At 44.9% G+C, this 16,429-nt stretch overlaps 1 protein-coding gene across 1 annotated transcript in view; it reads left to right on the top strand.

Moving 5' to 3' along the window:
• Nucleotides 1-412: 412 nt before the first annotated feature.
• The window catches only part of LCP1 (lymphocyte cytosolic protein 1), a 47,888-nt gene continuing 31,871 nt past the window's right edge, over nt 413-16,429 (top strand). Inside the window, exon 1 of the mRNA XM_035322822.1 lies at nt 413-503. The gene's annotated coding sequence lies outside the window, so the exon portion shown is untranslated. The remainder of the gene's footprint in view (nt 504-16,429) is intronic.

The following is a 16,429-nucleotide window of genomic DNA, read 5'->3' as shown; positions in this document are numbered from 1 at the left end:
GTAAATTCAGCCTGGTGAACGCAGAGACCTTGTGATAGGAGTGAAGCCAGGGGAGGGAGAAGGGAAGACGATTTATGGACATGTCACGAAGAAAGATTTTAGGTGAGCATCCAAGGAAGCCTGTATGTAGCTGTTTGCTGCCCTAACCACAGCCAATTTTAGCGGTTCACCCATTCCTGACAATGCTGTGTACCCCAACAAGGCTCCGGGCCCACCAGGAAACTCCCTCACCCCCCTCCACAGCAGCAGCACCCTGCTCCCACCGCGGGGGGGAGGGGGCGGTGACGGTTAAACACGGTGGGCGGGGCTTGGCGATATGGGCGTGGTCTGATGGGGTAGGGGAGTGGCTTGGTAGAACGGGGGCGTGGCTTAGTATGAATGTGGGCGTGGCTCGGCCGTAAGGGGGCGTGGCCTGGCAGGGCGCCGGCGGGAACTGGCGGCGTGGCCGCGGCAGCCCGCCCGCCCCCCGCCGGCACCGCCTGCCGCAGCGTGCCTCCTCGCCGGTAATTACCCTCGCCGCCTAATCTTATTTATCACTATTATTATTATTATTGTTATTATTTTCTACGGGGGGGGAGGAAATCTAATTAATTAATTAATTTCATTTAATTAAATTAAAGCGAACCGCCGGGTGCTTGCAGCGCTGTGCCGGTCCCGGTGTCGGTAGGGTCGGGGCGGCTGGGAGCGTGTGCCGGAGCGCCCCCCGGGTTGGCATTGAGCTGGATGGAGCTGCAGAATAACGGGGGCATCTCGGGGAATGGAAGGGCCGTGCCCCCAGGTGCCCGTGCCCGCAGCGCCCGGGCAGGATCGGGGTGCGGGTGCGGTGCCAGCCAGGGAGAGGGGGGGCAGAGCCCGTCGGTGAGCCTCGGAGGCTGGGTTGGTGTTGGGAGACCGGGCACTGCAGCCCTCAGGCGGGCAGCCCCCCGTGGATGATGTGTGATGGAGGTGTCAGTGGAATAAAGTCAGCTTCGAGGGGTTTGGAAATGGGGGAGAGGTTAAAGAGGGGGCCAGGAAGGTTTGGAGGCAGGGGGGGAAGCTCTGAGCATCCCTGTGTGCTGAAAACGGGTTGTGTTTCGGGACTGATGAGTAGTCTGCATCTGGGTTGTGCCAACGCTACCCACCCGCCATCATCTCCCGTGTCAGAAAGTACGTAGTCGCTACCGTTAATCATAGTATTTATTTCTTAAATTCCTTTTTGTCCACAGGGTCCCACTAAAGACAACTTCTTTATAAGCAGTAATAGTTTGGAGAATATCTGAAGGTCATTTCCTTTGACTCACTATGGAAATGAAGAAGCTGTTTTGCATGTTGCAGATGACTCTGCTGTTTGTCCCCTCTCTGCAAGGTTATAACGTTTTCCTACCAGACTGGCAGCAATCAATGTCCCTGTCTTGCCTCTGCTTCTGCTCTTCCCTTGTGCATATCGCGCTGCGTAAAGGTTAGTGAGTGGAGTAGGCTGAGGGAGAAATTTGGATATCTTTCTACAGAAGAAGCCGTGTAAATGAAATAAAGGTATGGCTGCAGCCCGCATAGCAGGCACCAGTGGGGAATTATTTACGTAACGCACCAAGGCATTTACATTTTCGTAATGTAGTCATCATTCAAGGATTGATCCTGTGCCCAAGTGATTTATTAGATCACTTGCTTCCTTGCTTAGGGTTACAAGCGGAAAAGCGAAGCGGCAGAACTAAGAAATACCCCTGATGTCCATGCCATGAGCCCTCCCGTGTTAGACTGTAAGCTCTTTTGGGCGGGACTGGTGGTGGCACCGCCAGCGCAGCAGTGACAGTAGCATCTCCACTCTGGTGTGGCCACCAGGGGCCCAAGGTCTGGCTGGTGGGACACCCCACATCCAGCTCCATCGCGCCGTTCTGTGGGAGGCAGCACGAGGGTGGCTGATGGGTGCCTTTGGGTCTGGAGGTAGAGTAGGACCAGGGCAAGCATCCAGACCTAGGAGCCCAGACGTGCTCCCGAGTCCTCTGGTTGGATGCAGGCATGTGTGCTGAAGATGATGCCCCTGAGGAAGGCTAACCAGGAGACTGGAGTCCTCCTGCTGAAACGTTTTGTGTGTGTTTGTACCGTTGACAACAATATACTGGCTTGCAGTCTTCCCATTGAATTAAATGTGAGTTTTTTGTGACTGGCAGTAGGCATAATCCAACAAACCCTAGCCAAAATTGGTCATTTTTGTTCGCCTGAGCCCTGACTTGAGCAGGGTTCGTAGTTTTGCTAACATCCATTGAGCCAAGTGTGAGCTGATGGAGCAGGTGAAGCAGGTGATGGTAGCATGGTGGTGTGACCCCCGTGGCCAGGGCGGAGGGGTGTGCGCTTTTGGGCAGTGCCACTGGTCTGTCTGGGTTGACTGGTTGGATGGTGTGTCTGCTAGCTGCCTCCAAAATTATCCCTCTGTTCTAGCGATCATTAAGATGCACTAATTGTGAGTGAGGAGGTCAACATCAGCCCTGTAATAACTCTATAAATGTTGTTCCTGAGTTAGAAAACAAGGTGCAGCTCCCTTTCCATGGTGCTTCCTTGCTGCTAGTGCCTTCTCCCTTGCCACCGTCTCGATGACAGAGCTGCGATTCCTGAATTTTCCTGCCTGCAATGAGGCATGTTTCAGATACCCATTGCTCCATTTCTGGTGTGATGATAAAAAAAAAAAAAGCCCTGAAATAACTCACACCCTCTGCTCATCCATGCAAAATCAGGAAGGAGCAGCAGAGAAGTGTAGACAGCTCTGTTTGGAGCATGTGCCTGGAGTTCAAGAGGAGGGACTTGGAGATAAACTTCTTTTGCCTCTCAGCCTGCACATGTAACCCATGCTGTTGCTGAATAACAGGATTTTAATTTTGAATTTGTTTTACAGGTGATGGTCATTTTTTTTCTCATGATTTGTGAAATCATTAATCAGAAATTTTATTCTTTTCTGTGTTATTACAGAATCTGTATTTCAGTTTTGAGGACTGGGTGAAATAAGTACCAGTCAGAGCAGAGTGGGTAACCAAAATGGACTGATTTTATCTGAGAAGGTGCTAGACTAGCGTGCTGCAAGTCTGCCTGCTGACCTTTAGTTCTGGAGACACAGGGAGCACAACTGGAAAATTCACAGATCAGTAATAGCATTACGAGGTGGACTTGAGGGATGGTTTTCCAAATCATTGCTGTGTTGTGCAAGGAAAACATCTGCTGCTTTCCTCTCTGTGTTCTGCTTTTCTTGGGCTCTCCCTGTGCTGCCTGTGAGCAGAGCCCTGACCCAGCCAGCTCCGGAGGGCCCTGAGGTTGGTCCTGCTGCATGCAGGCTTAGCGACCTGAGTGGGATGCTCAGTGCTAGGCAGTGGGAATACTCCCCGTGTAAATAAATGTCTGTTGTCTGTAGGCTTCTCCTCCTTCCCCCTGTCTGTGCTCTGGTGACCCTGAATGTTTACAGTGCACTCATTTCCTTCTCTCTTGTGGGAAGACAGCTAGTCCACTTCATCAGCATTCTCAATAAACCTGATTTGTGTTTTAATCCGTTTTGGCCATATTTAATGTGTTCCGATTGTGATCATTCTTACACTTCCCTTTTCTTTTTGTGGTTTTAGTCTGAATCTATACTTAATGTATTTCCCCAGTTAATGTTTTCCTAGCTGAACATTTATGTATCTTTGTTCATTTTTGTTATTGAGCCTTAGACTGTGAATGCATGCCCTTGGCAACTACTGCTTCAGGAAGCCATGCAAGTAGTTTTTTAGGGTTTTCTTCCGCAAACAGCAGCTCAGAAGAAGGTCAAAACATTTCTTTTTGTCCTAGCAAGCCCTTATCCTGCAGAAGGTCAATCATTTTGGCTGGGAACAGCCATACCTATGAGCTGAGTAAGCATGTTTGCTTTCACATCAGAAAAGTTTCCTTCCTCGTCACATTGCATTTCCATGTCACCCCTGAGCAGGAGGTTTGAGGAGGTGACTCCAGAGGTCCCTTCCAACCAACACATCCCTGGTCCTTTCTTCTCAGCCTGTTTATACTGGGTACCACGGGATGGAAAAGCATGGCTAAAACTCCAGTGTCAACGTATTTGGGACAGCAGAATGGCAGCACCTACCTCCCACGTGACATTGAAGGCAGTGAGGTCCAAAAGGTTTTGAAAAGGAGGCCGGTATCGTCTCTGGAATTGATTTCCCCATAGATTAAGCACAGTAAAATTGTAGTAAGGATACGTTTGTTTCACAGACTTGAGTATTTTACAGAATGGCTTTGCTCCTGTAAACAGAAATAGCCGTATTTCTTATCAAAATGTAATGTCTTGCCTCAATACAGTTCCTGTCACCTTCCTGTTATGTTCATTAACCTAGAAATGAAAGCAGTTCAAACTTTTTTATTTATTTATTTTTTAACAAATGTTTGTTGCCACGTTGGGATGGAATTGCTAATCCCTATCAATAGCAGAAAAATAAATAGAATTTTCCTTTTCTTGCATGTACGGATAAAAGGGAGCCGGTATGCTGGGTAAGAGTGGGACTGAGTGGCATTATTTTGGATTGAGGAATGGATGTGTTCTGAAAAAAAAAGAAAAAGAGATGCTGCTTTTTTATTATTATTATTTATTTTTCATAGTTTTGTATGTCTGTATGGCCACCATGGAAAAATGCAAAACCCAACAAGTGTCTTCTCTTAAGCAGAAGTCTCAAGCTGAATCAGTGAAGACACATATCTAAAAATAGAAACAACTTCTTTATTTCAGGGTTATGAAAAGATATGTGAGTAAATGCTCTAATTTTTATATAAACAGAAGTTTCTGGATGACTCTAGGAAGTTGCTGACACTTCTGTTGCTTATGAGAAGAACTCAACAGATGAGATTTCAGTGGATCTTCCAGGCAAACACTTATTTGCATTTACAAGAAAATAAATCATTTAAGCCATATATTGAAATGTCATTTCAAGCTATGCAGCCTTTTCCCTACTTTTGAATTTGTAAGCATCTGTGCTCCTAAGTGTCAGCAAAATTTTCTAGCATTTATGCCCTGTTGTTGTACACAGCCCTGGCTTGCCGATGTTCTCTAAGGAGAAACGTGAAGTACAGTTTGTGTTATTTTACTCATGAAATATTGATAATAAAGGCTTGCAAATGTAACTTGTACTTAGTAGTTAACTTTGGCAGACTATTTTTTTCTTCTTTCCTGACCCATATATTTGCTGCTTTTACAAAAGGGGCATGTGGCTTCACTCCTTAGTTTTCCCACATGCGTATCTCAGTCAGAGTTTTCAAAATAAAACTGAAGTTTCAGAGTACCCAGTTTAAGACATGGGAAAAAAAAAAATAAAAAAAAATCTCAAATCTCATCTCTGGAAAGTGCTGATGAGCTGCTGTCAGAAAGCTGTACCCTGTAAGGTCCCAGGGAAGAAGATGCATACAGCCTTTCTGAAAGTCTTGTGGACCAGAAGTTCTTGGAAGTCCTCCAGATCTGGACCTCAGAGTTCATACATTTCCACTCACGGCTAGCACAAACAGCAAAGACCATACAGGATAAGTGGAAATAGCTTGAATTAAGTTTTGCAGGTACAGGGAGGTCATTTGCATGTTTGTGACTTGATCAGCTTGGCTTTAATGAGCAAAGCTAATCAGAGCCGTGATTAATAGAAGTAGCACGAGCAGGGACAAGCAATGGGTGATAATCTTGGAATATGTATTTTTGCCAATGAATTAAAATGAAGGAGTTTAAGTTTTCCTTAAATGAAATAAAATGGTTTCTCCTAACAGCTCTATGTTAAAATATACCCACCTTGCCATTTTAGCATGTGCTTTTCCAGTGTCTTGGGCTGAGCTCATTGGGACGGATTCATTCTCAATGGCCGCTCTGTTTTAATGCAAGTATAAAAAGTTACTCCTAGGACCAAGATGCTGCTGTCTAGGCCCCGTGCTACCAGTTTGAGTGGATCAGGACTGAATGGGCCCCCCCTCACTAAAGTCTAAAAATCAGTAGAAAGCATTCTGCTCAACAGTGACCCAAAGTCAAATGCTTTGCCAAGCAGGCTGGTGGGGTTACCCTTGCACAAGAGCATGGTGATATCCCTTCTACCTGGTGGGAGAGCCCTGTGGTGCCATCAAGTCATAAGCCTGGGACATCTTCTGCCTGTTAGGGGGTGCAGTTGTTACACCTCACAAGAGACAGATGCTGCAAGGGGACACCGCGGCAGAGGAATTAACACAGTGCTACTCCCTTCCTGATGTGGGGTTGGCAGCTGCTAAGGGTCTCCCATGCTCATCAGATCTCGTTTCTCAGAACTAGCACCAACCAAAAACTCTAAAAAGAAGCTGTCTTCGAATGCGCACGTCCCAATATTCGCAAAAGTTGCTGGGTTTTACGTCGTACTGGAGTAGTCAGTATGCACAGGGCATTTGGGACAAATAACTGGAAGTCCCACAAAGGGAAAATAATCTTTTGCACGTTTTCCTTTTTTACAATGGTAAGCATTGTACAGGATGGGGCAGTAATCAGTTCTGTTATTTTTATATCACAAATAAAGATCTTGTATCTTCTGTTTGCCTAAGAGAAATTGCTACATCAAAAAACAAGTACTTGTCGGAAAATGAGAAAGATGTTTACAGTCAGAGAAGGAAAACGGCCTTACTAAATATCCTTTAGACCCACCTTCAATCTCCTGTAAATATCAGGATAACTGATGCATTTTTCATCCGATTTCCTGTATCAGAAGGAATCAAAATATTTTAAGGACTGCCATCCTTCCCCTGCCTTCTTTTCCTTTTGGAGTGTTCATTCAATTAAAAAGGTGATGTAGTCATAATGCTGTGACAGACCAGCGAGCCCCTCCGATGCTTCCACCAGTGATACTACATACATAGGTGAGAAAAACATCAAATTTTCAAGACAATTAAAAAGCAGTCCTCTAATGAAGATTGGCATTTTACACTGATTTGCAGATAACCCCTCCTGACTACCCTTGCTGCAGCGCTTTGCATTTGCCTTTGCGTGCAGTTCTCATTTGCATCTCAATATCTGCTTTCATAATTACGTGCCCCACACAGACATGGAAACTTTTGGGCAAACAAAGAAAATTTTAGGATAGGGTGGACTGTCCAGTGATTAAAACACTATATCAAACCATGAGAGATCTCTCTCACAGATATGCATGTACATATATCTATATATGTAATATGTATGTTTTTGAATAGAAGCAGAATACATTAATAAGTTGCCACAATATTGCTACCAGCATTTGAGCTAGTTTGTTCAAGGTGGAATTTGAAGACTCCTGCATTTGCCTAGGTGCACAGAACCCATGTATTTATATAATATATTTATTTATAGAGTGTATTTATAGAAATATCGGGCAGAAGAATGTGACTCTTCCTTAAATGCACACTTATTTTGCAAGTGCAGATAAGATGACCTGTTGGAACGGTGGCCACCATAAAAAAAAAGGGGTTTGTGGCTGCAGATAACCTGCATGCTGGGAAGGGAGGCCATAAGGCTTTGCAGGGAGGCTGCAGAACAGCTGGTACACAGGATGCATGCATGCATGGTAACTTACCTCCTTTTCATTCATGACTCACTATCTCTTGCAACATAGCAGGAATATTGGGCATAGAATAGCTTGAGAATCATGGTTCACATGCCTAATGTCTTCTTGGACGTTACCAGAAATGCACTTACCAAAGGTGTCCCGGAGCTTTAAGGAGAAAAACTGAGTACCAAAGACTCGCTGGGGGGTGGATATGCACTTATTATTAAAATGAAAGGTAGCAGCCCTTCAGGAAACAGAGCTTACAACATGCAGCTGAAACTACGGAGGAACTGTAAACAAGCTGAGCTGCTAAATCTAGACTTTGCAAGGGCACCTGCAAACCCTCTTGTTCAAACATGCTTTGCAAGTCAGAGCCTCCAGCATTCAGTCACCGTATCAGCGTGCTGCATGGGAACACGGTGGTTCTTAACTTCTCTGTGATATTAGTTAAGATTTGTTGGTGCTGGGTTGTTGCAGGCCATCAAAGCCATCCCCCAGTCTTTTCATCCCTTTCCTGTTCCGGTTGCAGAAGAAGCTCACGTGCAGAGGAGAAAAGGGCAACTGCTGGGGTTTTCTTCAGTGTGGGATCTTTGCCTGGCTCTGCTCTAGTTTGGCTGTCCAGTGTTTCTGAAGGCTAAAACTGGTATTTCATGACATATTACTCAGCCATGTAATATGTAATCTTGTGAAGAGCTGAAGAACACATTTTGTAGTACCTAAAACTTACTTTCCATACTAATGTTCAGAAAAAGATTTTGAGTTATTGTCATGTAGGAAACTCATTGCTGTTTGTGCGAAGCTTGTAACTCTGGTAAGGGAAGGGAAAGACACACCTGAAGGAGCATTAAACCAGCCAACGCCAGTGTAACCAGCAGGTAGACTGCTTCTGCCACACTGAAGCCCTCTTCCACTTCAGCTTTTTGGTGGTTTGTGCCAATCTTCATCTCAGTGGTGCTCCATCTCTCCTATCTGTGTGTCCTTCTGTCCTGGCTAGCAAAAGGCATTGAAGTGATAAAGGTGCTCCTGCTTTTTCCTTTCCTCCACCCTTTGCAGCTCTCTGATGGTGGCAGTTTTGAATAAGCATCTTGGGCACGAGCATGCAGGCAAAATAAGGTCAACGCAAAGATGCTGATACACAAACTCCACAGCCATCTCTCTGCCCCAAAAGTCCAAGCTGCCTGGGATCCCACAATTGCTGGTGAGGCTGAATGTCACCACAGGCATGTGAACAGCAAGTCCTGGTTTGTAAGACCTCTTCCAAGACATGTTTGGAGGCCTCTTTGTCTTGGAATCAGAAAATCTTACGGCTCAGGTGGCATTCCTGGTGCCCATCCATCCTCCATGAACCAAGCCTCCTCAGAGTGTCCATGCAGGGAGCTGCTTGGCAGAGCTTGCCTTTCATCCATGACCTGTGAGAGCACAGAGGGCCTTGCTGGGATGCCTGGGGTACATCATGAACATAGCACGGGGCTCTCAGCTCCAAGCTTTGCTGGCTCAATGGCTTGGTTTCTGAGTTCTGTCACCATCTACACACACACACCATCACTGTGGTTGTGGTGGTTTCTTGTGTTACCAAACTGTTTAGCACTGCAGTTGCCCCATGCCTCCCGAGTGCTGTGTCAGAAGAGCGATTGATGTTTGCTTCAAATTTGTCTTTTAGTTAACACTCAAGATTTTGTGCTCTTTTTCAAGAACAGTTGTTTAGGGCCTCTTTTGAGTCTTCTGGCATTTGAAAACCCATTGAAGACTTTGTCTTGTTATTTTTTGGTGCACGTTGGCCATAGTGGCACAGAAAATGGAGCAGCTAAGCGCGAAGGCAGAGAAGAGAAACTGCTCAGCTTGCCTGAGGGTCTGCTCTGCCCGTTTTCCAGGAGCGAAGACTGCTCTTCTATGACACCCATTTGTAGCAACACAGGCAGCATCTGTGCAAGCAAAATGGTATACACTTATATACACTGCCTGGTATGTGTCTGACACTTCCCTCTTGGTACTTGCCTTTGAGCGGAGGATCTTCCATCTGTCTGTTTGCTCCCTTAAAGGTCTTTCACTCTCAGCAGTCAGGGAAGATAAAGCCTAGTTTTCTTTTTCACATCATGTACCTTTTGTATGATCACTAACTTAATTATTACCGCAATATTTTCGGTGCTCACAATATTTGCCACTCTTGCTGCCAGAACCTGACTACTGCCCCTGTAGACGTCAGAATAGAAGAGATGTATCTTCAGACTGGTTCCTTCCAAGAGCATGTCCACATCTCTTCAGCCTTGTCTCAGTTGAGCTTCGAACAGGCGTCAGTGCCAACCACTGAGACAGGAAGGAGTGTGACTAGCAAGATGAAAAGAATGCAAAAAGCTTGCTTTTGCTTATTTGAGATAAGCAAAGCTGGCGCTGGGAGCATGAAGGAATCAAAACTGTTTTTGTAGGGCTTGGGCTGAAGCAGAAGACCAGCATTAATTGGTGTTCATGATTATGAGCTGGCAGAGAGGTGCAGAAATGTCTCCCCCTTCCCAAGTTTTTGGCCCTCGTATTTGTCATGGAAAGGATTCTTCTCAAATATAAAGTCTAATACAATTTTTTTAACCACCATCTAAAACCATTACTGAGATCAGATTTGTCAGGAAAAAGGGTGGCATTATATACATCCTTTTTCCAAAAATTGAGATACACCAGACAAGAGTCTCTTGGATTCAGGATCTTTGTTGAAAGCCTGGCCTCTAATACCTCTTCTGATTGATTTCTGTCTTAATGCCTCAATCAAAACAAACAAAAACCACAAAACACAATCCAACATTTTTTCATTTTTTAATTATTTTTTTTTGTCATCCTGCAGCTTCAGCTTAGTTCTGGCTTTTATCCTTCACCCGCAGAAGGGTGGTGAGCCCCAAGATGCAGAGCCTGCTCTGAACACAGCTGCGGTGAGACTGGAAATGAAACCCCATGGTTTGGGCATTTTCTCTCCAGATTCTGTACTGAGGTTTTGTTTTTGTTTTTTGTTTTTTGTTTTTTTTTTTGGCACATACAGGAGAAACACAGCAAGTTCCTCCTGGGGGAGGCAAACTTCCCCTCCAGACGGGGAACTAATAACTGCTTTGAGAGGTTTCTGAGAGCTGCAGCGTGCGGTGGTTTCAGTGCAGAATTTTGGGCCACTGACCCCGGGCTTGGAAAATGCATGTGAGATGCTGCAAGAAGTGGGGCTTCTGAGCTGAACTCCCTTGGAAATATTAAGAAAGTTGGCAGCAGAGCAGCATGTGGGAGTAAGTGAACAGAAACTGGTAGGGTAGGAGTCTGAGGAGTGAGGAAATGGCAGGAGGTAGGAAAAAATGCAGAAAATGCACAAAGGGAAAATGAGAGAATAAGGGGAAACGTGGAAAAAAAAAAGAGGAAGAGATACAGGAATATGGCTTTTAAAGAAGCTGAGTGGTTAAAAATAAGTTTGCAGCAAAGCAAAAAGTCTAGGAAGTTACGTTTTCCAACATTTAAAACCATTTAAAATTAAAGCATAATGATAAAGTATAGAAGAGGATATATATACAAGTGTGCCTGTGTGCACGCAACATTTTGTTCAGTCACGCAGGTGTTGGCGTGCAGGCTTCCTTCTGGATACAAAGCAAACTGAATCACTCTTTTCTGAAACCCTGGGCAAAAAGCCCAAAGGGGAGAACTTGTCCTGGAGAGCATCCGTAAACATTTTCCCCCCTGCCTTTGCAGCAGTTTGCAGCAGAAGACAGGTCCTTGAAATGCTTGTGGTGGAATTGAGGCGCCTCCGCTCCTGGCACAAGTGCTTTATCTTTGCCATGATACTTGCCCTGGGCACACATCCTCCCCCTGCCTGCACCGCAAGCAGAGGATGTGTTGGGAAGCCCATTTTGCTGCAGTGCCAAAGCCATCAGAAACTGACATTGAGGCTGTAAGTCTAACAAATAGATGAGAAGGTCACTTAGCTTGAGACAGCTTCTCAAAAATGAGATCCAGATGCTCAAAAATCATGGCTATGTTTCCTCCCATCTTTGCAAAAGCAACTGTCATAATAATTATAATTTAAGCATTTTTTCCTTCTGTTTCTCTATGCTTTTTACTTCTGCAAGCCTCTGAGCCACTGAAATCACGTTCTCGCTCTTTTCTCCCAATCACAAAGCTGAGATATTTCCTGGAAGAAAAGCATAACAGCTTGCAAACCGGCTGAGTCAGGGTCTAGCTGAAACTCTGATTTTCACAGGAGTGAAAACAAAATCATTAGAGGCATTATTGTTCAAACAGCATCTGAGAGTGCTTCCTAAGAACCTCTATCCTTCTGGAAATGGATTTATCAGCTCATAGGGTTGCTGTTGGTTGCTGTTTGAAACATGGGAATCCAGTATTCTTCTGTGAGAGCCTGAGGAGTGTTGCTGCCTTCTTTCCACTTCATCCAGATCCACAGAAAGCTGTGGCCCTGGATGCTCTTTTCTTTTTTTTTTTTTTTTTTTTTTTTTTTTTCATTAATAAAGGCCAGACTTTCCAAACCTGTTCTTCTTTCCCCCCTCCACCAAGTAAAACCTAAGATTAGCTCATGTACTCTTATTAATATTTCAGTAGTACTCCCCATTGCAACAAATGGATAATTCTGCTCAATAATTCATGCTTGGGTGTAGCCTATTAAATTTGTATTGGGGTGTACACTTTCATGTTACTTATTTATTATTGCTTTCATTTCACTGGAGGTTTTTTTTCTATGTTATTTCAATTTTCACTCGCTTAAATGCCTCTCCTTCAAAGTTCAGACTGCTTGCAGGAAATTAATCTCGTTCCTTATGCCTTGTAAGTAAGGCTGAGCTCTTACTGCAAGCGGCTGGGACTTGGCCATAAGAAAAACCTTCAGACACAAATGATTTGATGGAGCTAATGATGGTGGAGCAAATGATTTTGGAACTTGGGTGCCAAAACTAACAGCCCAAAGATCACCCATGGCCTCAGAGCTATCTGGTTTTTGCTTTATGTAGATGTTTGGTTACTTCTGTTGAGGGAGCAACCTGCTCCAAGATCCGTGACTGATAATTGCACAATCTGTTTCTCTGCCAACGGGCACTATTCACTTCTAGGTCCTGCACATGTGTTTTGGGGAGTGTAAATCTTTCTAGGCTGGTTGTACCCTCTCTTTAGGAGAGATCTTTTGCATTGCATTGTGGAAACCATCTCCTCATAGCACCTTTGATCTGTGGGGCTCATCCAGATTACCAAATAGGACAATGGGTCAGCAAAACCAAAGTAAAGATTTTCTTAGAAGAGTCAAAGCCAGGTTTTCAGTTAGGAGTTTAGAAACTGGAAGCTGCACAAGCAGGTAAGATCATAAAAAAGGCTCCCAGCCTAGGTTTAATAGGATGTTATCATCATGGTCATTCCTGTGGCTAGCTCTAGGGGAAAAACTAAGATTTGGAGACATTACTTGTTGGAAAGACCCCACCAAAAACACTCTTCTCAATACGAGAGAACTTCATTTTACGTGCCTCTATTTCCATATGTGCCAGTGTACAAGCCTAGCTGAGGCTCCATGCAGCACAGCACCGCTGTGGCTTGTCCATTATAAGAGGTCCATAGGCATAGGTGGGTCCTGGCACCTCTTGGTGCACCTGGCACCTCTTGATCCTGGTGTTGGGGATCCTGTATGTCAGGGAATGAGAGCATGGTGGCATGTTCCAGCTAGACGTGAAGTGTCAGCGCTGCCCCACTACTTCAGGGTCAGCACTGCCCCACTACTTTCCACATGAACAGAACAGATTGAGACAAAGAGTGAGATGCTCTTGGTGCACCAATAGATATTTTGTGGTATCATGATACACACCTCAAAAAGACTCCCAGTATCTGTAGCATGACAAATTCAAGGGGATCAACCATCACAGCTTTGCATTCTCAGGGCTTTTTCTGGCAGATGTAATGCAGGGCGAATGCATATTTTTTATATGCATTCTGCAAAGTCTCTCCTGCAGAGATCACACGTGGCATTTCAAGACACATCACTAACAAGGGCAGTCCCAGCAGCAGGTAACCTGCCCAAACAGATTTACAGGTTGAATTACCAGCCCCTACCTGAGTGCATGCTATCTGAGTAAAGACTCCTGCTTTACCAGAACCCGTTTACCTTTCAACAACGTTTAAGTTCTTAGGGTCCGCTTTCAGAAACGAGGCAGGAGTGTCAGTGCCAACATTGCTAGTGGCTGCAGGAAGTGTCACCGACTTTAACAGGGACAAGAACAGGGTCACGCTGAACAAAGATGTCATTCAGATTGCATCAAACTGCAGTGGGAATTAGATTGGGTCCTCTGTATTTTTATGAGAACAAGGTAATTCTCTAAATGAGTTCACTTCTTAAATAATTTCCATTAATTTTGATTTGTCCTAGTTTTTCACAGACAACGAGGCTCCCCTCAAAAGGTTCATTTAAAATTGTGCTGTCATTGAAACAAAGATATTTTGCAAGGTCCACGGGAAGCTTCCGTGGTCATCTTGGAAGATCTGCACATCTGTCCCTGCGTGGTTCCCCACCATGCCTTTCCTGGCCTGTGTATTTTCTTGGATGGACAGCATGTACACAACCCGTGACTGTACCAGCTGTGGTACTGTCCTTCCACCCTGATGGACAGCTAAACTCCACCACAGCTGCTCCCTCACTCTCCCTCCTCAACAGGGAAGGGGAAGGAAGGGTTTGAGGGAGTCCTGATGTGGTGCCAGCAGTGCTCAGCCATAGACATAATCCTGGTGTTGTACCAATGCTGTTCTAGCTACACGTGCAGAGCACGTCACTGCATGGGCTGCTGCAGGGAAAGTTAACTCCATCCCAGCCAGACCCAGAACATCAGCAGAGGCAAGGAAGGTGTTGCATTATGTGAACACGTGATTTTCCAAAACACGGCTTTTGGAAAAATTCATTTGATGTAGCAGAAACAGTTTAGAGAAAGGCAAAGCTCTTGGGAGACTGCTGTGGGAAGTTACAAACACAAGGTCCGAGATGTGGCCATGCCAGAAGAGGCTGCCACAGGACTATCCTTTCTTAATTCCCACCAGGAAACTGTTCTCCTGCCACAGACCCCTGGTCCCTCCTGAGATGGGGATGCCTGCATGCTCCCTCCAGGATACTAGAACAAAATGATGCCACGTTAGATAAAGATGCTGTACCTCTCCTTAGGCAGATTCCCCATTTCCTCTAAATGTAATTCCCCTTCATTGGAGGAAATGGGATCAAAGGTTCCTTTGGGCTTTTTGGGTTCCCAAATATTTTTTGGATTACCTTGCTAAGAAATTTCCGAGATTGATGATGGGAGGAAGTGGGCAGCCACTGCTCTCCCTATGGCTGGTGAGGAGGGAGAGTGCACTGCCGAGCCACTCTGGCAAACCAAGCCTGGGGAAGCACACGCAGAGCCAAGGACAAAAACTTCTGAAGGGCTTTGGCACAGCCTGGTTGACCTGCAGCAAAGTGTGGCAGTCATGCCTGGGCAGCGGGATGACAGTGTCAGCGTTATAGGTGTGTAGGCAGAAAGATCCTCCAGACACCAAGACAGAAACACGCAAGGCTTGTGAAGTGCTGTAGCTCTGAGAGCAGAGGGGAAAGAATTGTTTTTGAAATGTTCAGCAGTGGCTCAGGGGTATGGTCTGTTCATACTTAGAGTCTCCCTCAATGAGTTATTCGACACAATGCTTGATAATTTATGGCAATTACTTTTGTAGATAATCTTAGCTGGTTCCTGATGTCTTTGCAACTGTCTTTGCAACCCCTCCCTAATTTGTCCGCCTTTTGTGGAAGCACATCTCAAAGTAGCTTCATCGAGAGTTTGGCCCTAAAACTGGAGCTCTAGGTCAAGTATATTATTTTTTCTAATGCAGGAAAGCCGTGGACATTTAACTCAGTATTGCAGTACATCCTGTTGTGACACCAGCTTGTCTTGCTAACCGTAAGCATGCCTTATTGCAAAAATACAAGCTACTTATATTGAAGGGTTATGATTTAAAACTCTTCCAGAAAATAAATTCTCTAATGATTGCCTGCAGCATTCTGCCCAGTGTAAGAAATTACATTAGAGGGATCATTGTCATACATCGTCCTACAATCATACATTGTCTGCAGTGCCACAAATGAACATCACATGGGTACAAGTTAACCAGTTGCAGGTAGGAGTTAATCACTGCATTGTACCAACTAAATGTAATTCAGTGCTGCCCAATGAAATTGTTATTTGCATGATGTTTTACAGATGTACAGTGCAGAAATCAAACAGGGTACTGTGCCAGGACTTCAGCTGGAGTTGTGTGTAAAGATTACTTCAGTTCTGTAACGTTTGGTGAGACAGCATTATTGGGTATGCACAGAGATATTCCAGCAGGCCTTGAAATAATGCGGAAAAAGGGAAGGGAATACGTGGTATGCATGGCAAATGTATTAAAATCTTTTGTTTACTCTTGCTTTTAAATCCCATCTCCACTGTACTTGTATTTCTAAGCTTGCTAGAGCATTGTTTTAGCACAGGTGGTCCATTTTGGGGTACCTGTTGGTATGAATCAGTGCTGGGTACTGATCAAACAGGATTGAGTTCAGTCTAAGTAGGATGAATATAAAGTTACGTACATGAGAGTGGAAAATCTGAGTCTCTCATCTACCTTTTACATAAATTATAACAACCCAAGAGAGGATGTTGCAAACGTCTGATAAGGAAACACATACCCCTGGTTTTCCTGTGCAAGTTGTTAGATTTAAGGCATGCAGTGTAACACCAAATAATGGCGTGGAATTATCCATTTGGTGTCCTCTTCCCTTTCTCAGAAAAATGTTGCAGCATTCAAGGAGACGCTGTGCAGAGAGCAACAGAAATAATAAAGGATTTTTTTAAAGCCTGCAAGGAGAAAGTTGTGGCAAACCTTTATCAGGCTGCTATGAAACAGCCTGGTAAACAACACAGAGGAGC

The sequence above is a fragment of the Oxyura jamaicensis genome, chromosome 1 (assembly GCF_011077185.1).
Source record: "Oxyura jamaicensis isolate SHBP4307 breed ruddy duck chromosome 1, BPBGC_Ojam_1.0, whole genome shotgun sequence".
NCBI classification, from domain to species: Eukaryota; Metazoa; Chordata; class Aves; order Anseriformes; family Anatidae; genus Oxyura; species Oxyura jamaicensis.
Note: the sequence above shows the minus strand (reverse complement) of the source record. Positions and strands in the feature narration are given on the sequence as shown.